The sequence below is a fragment of the Phascolarctos cinereus genome, unplaced genomic scaffold (assembly GCF_003287225.1).
Source record: "Phascolarctos cinereus isolate Bilbo 61053 unplaced genomic scaffold, phaCin_HiC Scaffold_5;HRSCAF=322, whole genome shotgun sequence".
In the NCBI taxonomy this organism is placed as follows: Eukaryota; Metazoa; Chordata; class Mammalia; order Diprotodontia; family Phascolarctidae; genus Phascolarctos; species Phascolarctos cinereus.
This window is the reverse complement of record NW_027555958.1, coordinates 244,592,519-244,598,892: the sequence shown is the minus strand read 5'-3', so window position 1 is coordinate 244,598,892 and position 6,374 is coordinate 244,592,519.

Here is a 6,374-nt window from a genome sequence, read left to right as displayed (position 1 = left end):
AGAGTGCTGGGCCTGGAATGAGGAAGTTCAAATTTGGTCTCAGACACTTACTAGTTGTGTGACCCTGGGCAAGTCACTTAATTTTGTTTGCCTCAGTTTCCTCATCTATAAAATGAGCTGGAGAAGGAAATGCAAACCACTCCAGTATCTTTGCCAAGAAAAAGACATGACTGAACAACATTGTATTCACAGTGCCAGGCACATAGTAGCCACTCAAATAAATGTTTATTGATTGATTAGAATTCCCAGTTTCCTTAAACCTCTGACTAAGTATTACATCATTCACGAGGCTTTTACTGATTGCCCCAATTGCTAGTGCCTTCCCCGCCCTCAAATTACCTGTTTTTAAATTTTTTCTTTTCAAATTAAAATTTTTTTCAATCAGCAAAAATCGACCTTCATTCCATCCTACCACTACCCTCAATTGAGAAAAAGAAAAAAAGGAAAAAAGAAAACCAAGACCCCCTGCTACAAACATCTATAGTGTTGGGGGATTACTTAATGCAGAGATCCTGAGAGCCTCCAGGAGAGTAATTAGTAGGTCCCCTAGACTGGAGGTCAATAAATCAAGAAGCAATAATAGCATCAGTTAATGGGCAGGTGGTTATAGCCACTTCTTAGAGCAGAGGAAGGCCTTTACATAGCTTTAGGGTAGGCAGCAAAAGGACTCTATCAGGTGAGGTTGCTCAGCCTCAGGTGATTTAGGGGGGGATGGGGAGAATGTCTTAACTTTGGAGCAACCTTGGTGTCATCTCATCAGATCACCTTCGTGGGGTTGGAGGTCTCTTATTAATTTCATTAGAATGTCTCTGTGGGACTTAAGTGGTAGGACCAGTACCACCCAGCAGGCTTCATTTCTTTGACTTCTAAGGCTACTCTTTCTGGGAAGATGTCCCCCAACCTCAAAGCACACAGATTTTATACATTTCCTTCACAATATTCAAGCAAAAGGGATTTCTGCCTTGGCCATGTCTCTCCAAAAAAAAAAAAAGTTTCAGTATTCACTCACTTCTCTGGTGAGATAGGCAGCATGTATTAGTCCTCTGAAATCATGCTGATCAGAATTCCCAGGGCTTTCATCGTCTGTCTTGGTTATATTGTTGTCACTGTATAGATTGTTCCCCTGGTTTCTCTCACTTCACTCTGCATCCATTCATACAAGTCTTCCCAGGTTTTGTTTTTTTTTTGGAACTGTCTCCATCATTTCTTATAAGACCAATAGTATTCCATCACATTTATAAAGCATAACTTGTTTAGCCATCCCCCAGTTGATGAGTACCTTCTCAGTTTCCAATTCTTTGCCATCACAAAACGTTGTAAATATTTTTGCACATTTTTCGAGTAAGCTTTGCTTGGTACTAATCCTTCTCTCAGTCTTCCCTCCTTGCAATTCCCCCTTTTCCCTGCTCCCCTTTCTTTCCTATTTACCTGTTCAGGGAAATATATTTCTTTACCTAACTCTATCTCTCAGTCTCTCGGTCTCTCTTTTTCTCTGTCTCTCTCTGCCTCTGTCTCTGTCTCTCTCTGTCTCTGTCTCTCTCTGTTTCTCTCTCTCTATGTCTCTCTGTCTCTCTGTCTCTCTCTCCTAGTCTTCTCCTCTGACTAGTTCAAACGACATTGAGGTTCAACTGTCAACTGTCCTCCCCAAAGTGCATCTTCCTTGTTTATATAACTTCTACTTGTATACGTTATGTGAGTGAGATCATTTTCCCTAACCTTCCTCTCTCTTTCCTCCCCTAGTCTATTCTTCTTCCCCTTCCTTTCCATTCTTCTTTTAAGATCATCAAGACATAACAGAACCACTCTTAGACCTTCTGTCTAATTAGACTCCCTCTGTGATTCTTAACGGTGACAGGGTTCAGAAGGGACGCATGTAAGCAGTCTATCCTTGTTTAGACTCTTCACGTTGATCTCAAATAACCTTTTAATGATTTTATGTATTTATTATATTTTGTACATTTAGGACAGCTTGGTTTAGTGGAAAGAGATTGAGTCAGGAAGACCTGGGTTCAAATCCTACTTCTGACACCAACTGGCCCTGTGACTGGGCAAATCCCTTAACCTCTCAGTGCCCAAGGCAATTCTTTTAAGATTATAAATTGTAGAAGGAGTGCTGATCTAAATTGGTGAAGGGAATTTCCTCATTGGGAGCTTCCTATACTGATAAAATCACAGGTCTGGTAGTCACACACACACACACACACACACACACACACACACACACACACACCCACCCCCCATCATACTCAGAGGTAGAAGGGACCTTAGAAGTCATTCAGCCCAACTGCCTCCTTTAATAGATGAGGAAACCGAGGCTTACACACACAGCAGGTATGTAACTGAGACAGGATTGATCAATCCAGCAATCAGGAAACATTTATTAAGAGCCTGCTGTATGCCAGGCACCATACTAAGTACTGGGGATATAAAAAAGGGCAAAAGACAATCTCTGCCTGCAAGGTTGAATCTAATGGATTCAAACCCAGATCTATCTAACTTCACATCCAGTACTTCATCCAGGACAACACTGGTGCCACTCTATAGAGCAGGGTGGGTCCATAAGCTTGTTTTTAAAAAACACTCTGATAGCTGTATTTTAATAGAATTTGTTTCATTTTAAAACATTCTGAGGAGTCCATAGGCTTTACCAGACTGCCAAAGGGATCCGGCTGTAGACAGGAAGGCATGTTGTCTCCCTCTATAGAATGTAAGTTGTTTTTTTTTTTTTGGCTAGGCAATGGGGTTAAGGGACTTGCTTAGGGTCACACATCTAGTAAGTGTTATGTGTCTGAGGCTGGATTTGAACTCAGGTCCTCCTGAATTCAGGGCCAGTGCTCTATCCACTGTGCCATCTAGCTGCCCCAGAATGTAAGCTTTTTGAGGTCAGACCTGTTTCATTTTTGTCTTGTATGTCCAGCGCCTAGCTCAACGCCTGGCACCCAGAGGGTACTTGTGAGTAGAGTGATTGTGATCCTCTAAGCTTGGGCTTCCTTCCAGCCTTTAACTCCCCTGAAGAGTTAAAGGGACCAATACCAAGGCATTAGCAGTGGCTTCCACTGGCTCTCAGCTTCCCTCTGAAGCCCTTCAGGCCCCACTCCCTCCCTCTTCCCTCAGTATTGACCCTGTGACCTGGGCCCTCCACCCCAGCTGCTCCACACAGCTCCTAATTGTTCCCTTCTTCCTCAGCACACACTTGATCTCAGCTCCCTGCTCCTGTATTCTTTCCTCTTAACTCAATAGTTTGGCTTCCCCTGGGGGTGGGAGCTGGTGGCAGGCACGTGATTCAGAACTGGATGGGCTCTAATTCACCATTATAACCCTTTCAAGGCTAGCAGGGCATACTCACATTCCAGATCAGATATCCAGGCACGCTGACAAACACATTCAAGTGAGACAAGATATGTCAAGTGCTTTACAGCCCTCAAAGCCTTATACAATGTTAGTTCTCATTCTCCTTCTTTTCCTCCTCCTCCCTTCTTTTTTTTTTTTTTGGTGAGGCAATGGGGTTAAGTGACTTGCCCAGGGCCATACAGCTAGTGTCTCCTCCTCCTCCTCCCCCTCCCCTTCCTCCTTTCCCTCCTCCTCCTCCCCCCTCCCCTTCCACACACATATTCTTGTCAACAAATTTAGTAAGCACCTCTTATATGCAAAACCCTGGAAGTAAGTCCTCCTAGCTAGGTGTATTGGCAGGACTGCAGTCAAAAGGCCTCAGTTCAAATCCCAGCTCTACCACTCACTACCTTTGGGACCATGACCAAGTTACTCAACTTTTCTGGGCCTCTATTCTCCCTTCCCATAGAGAAGGTTGGTCTAGATGGGGGAAGGAAAAGGAAGAGAATAAACATCGATATAGCACCTACTACTGTGCTAAGTGCCTTACAAATATTATCTCATTTGATCCTCACAACAACTCTTTGAGGTAGGTGCTGATATTATCTTCATTTTATAGTTGAGGAAACTAAGGCAACCAGACGTTGTGACTTGCCCAGGGTCAAATAGCTAGTAAGTGTCTGAGGCTGGATTTGAACTCAGGACTTCCTGACTCTTGGCCTTTGCCCACACCTACTATTTCTTCAGTGCATTAAGGATTGCAGAGAACGGTATCACAGCAACTCTGTAAGTGTTCTCCTTTCTTCTTTTAAAAAACCCACGAAATGACTTGCCTTGGTCACATGGCTGGAAAATGTGGTTGCTGCAACTAAAATCCCACCTTCTATAGGAAGCCTTCCTCAATTCCTCTTAATGCTAGAGCCTTCCTTCTGCTGATCATCGCCCATTTATCCTTCCTATAGCTTGTCTGTACCTGATTGTTTGAATGCTGTCTCCCCGTCAGATTGTGATCTCTTTGAGGGCAGGGATTGTCTTTTGCCTTTCTCTGTAGCCCCAGTATGTAGCACAATGCCTGGCACATAGTAGGTGCTTAATAAATATAGACTGACTGACAGCTGGGGCTTGAACCCAGTAAAGTCTCTTGACTCCAAGTTCTCTGTGCTCTTCCCACCATCCCACACCCACCACAAAGATAGAGAGGATAGAGTCTCTCTTGTCAAAGACACCTGAAAGGGAAGCAAAAGATACACACACAAATAAGTGTGATTCCAGGGAGAGTAAGATAAGGACAAAGGAGAGAGAAAGTGTTAGGAGAAAGCTGAGGAGGAAGAAATCACTTTCAAATGGAGGATCTAGGGAAGGTTCCATGGATAGGTATACCAAAGTTGGGCCTGAAAGGAAGAGAAGGGCTTTAACAGAGAGAGATGGGTTTGTGGAGAGATTGCATTCACTAGGCTCATGGACAGGGGCAGCTGGCCTTGGAATCAGGAGGACCTGAGTTCAAATCTGGCCTCAGACACATTACACTCACTAGCTGTGCGACCTTGGGCAAGTCACTTAACCCCGACTGCCTCACACAAAAAAACCAAAAAAACAAAGCTCATGGGTGGAAGGGGCTGGGAAAGAAAGATGGGAAATCTAGACAAGTTTGGTCAAGATGAAGAGGATTGTGGGGAGAGGGGAAGGAGTGGAAAATGTCCTGGTCTTGGCAGTAGGACACCCAAGCTCAAACCTATGCTCTAACTTACTAACTTTGCGTTTACAGAGGACAGTCACTGCACCTTTCTGAGATTCAGTTTCTTTGTCTCAGGCAGTCAGCAAACATTTTGAGTCATTGTTGAATCATTTCTTCAGGCACGTCCAACTCTTTGTGACCCCATTTGGGTTTTTCTTAGCAAAGATACTGGAGTGGTTTGCCATTTCCTTCTCCAGATCATTTTATAGATGAGGAAACTGAGGCAAATAGGGTGAAATAACTTGCCCCGGGGTCACACAGCTAGTAAGTGTCTGAGGCCAGATTTGAATTCACAAAGAAGTCTTCCTGCCTCCAGACTAGGCGCTCTATCCACTGTGCCACCTAGCTTTCCCAGAAAGCATTTATTCAGTTCTCATTATGTGCCAGGCACTGTGCTAAGTGACAGGGAAGCAAAGAAAGGCAAATGCCCGGGTCCCTGTCCTCAGGAAGCTCCCATTCAAAGCAGGGAGGCAACAGGCCAGCAACCCTATTCACATAAGATATGTGTGGAATAGATGGAAGGTGATCTCAGGAGTCACTTGGCAGTGAAGGGTGTAAGAAAGGACTCTTGCAGAAGGGGAAATCTGAGCTGAGTCTTGAAGGAAGCTAAAAAGGCCAGTAGATGGAGATGGGGAAAGAACCATTCCAGACACGAGATGCAGCATTAAGATGGGAGCGTGGGGAAACTATTCTACATCTCTCAAAAATGCTCTTGCTCTCCAACTTCCTGAGATGCCCTCTCTTCCCCTCTTTGCACGTTTTAAAACCCAGCTCAAATGGCACCATCTCCATGAAGCCTTCCCCGATCCCCATTATTAGTAACAATCTCTGGCCCACACCCCATATACCTCTCAGCATTTTGCTTTGTCCTTCTGTAACTCACTTATAATGGAATATTGTTTATTCCACCTCCCCCACTCCCCTCAACTCCAGGAAGGGAGGAACCTTGATTTATTTAAACTTTTTATCAGTTCCCAGACTTTGGCATCGTGTTTTGAATACAGTAGGAAATTAATAAATGTTTGCTAAACTGAACTGAACTGCACACTTGGCTCTGACCCAGTCGTGGCTCCAGATTCTCTCACCAATCCTCCAAATGGAACAGCTGGCTAGACCCGGCCCTATGCCCTAGAGTGAACCTTACAGGCCAGCCCATCAGGCAGAAAGAAACTCCTTCAAGTCTGTTTTCAGGCCTCTCTCTCCTTCCTTTGTTTCTGAGGCAGATGTTTGCACTGAGGCCCAGGCCCAGCCTCTCCTCCCTTTGAGGCCTCCCTTGGAAATGAAGAATTTCAGAACTAAGACGGGTCTC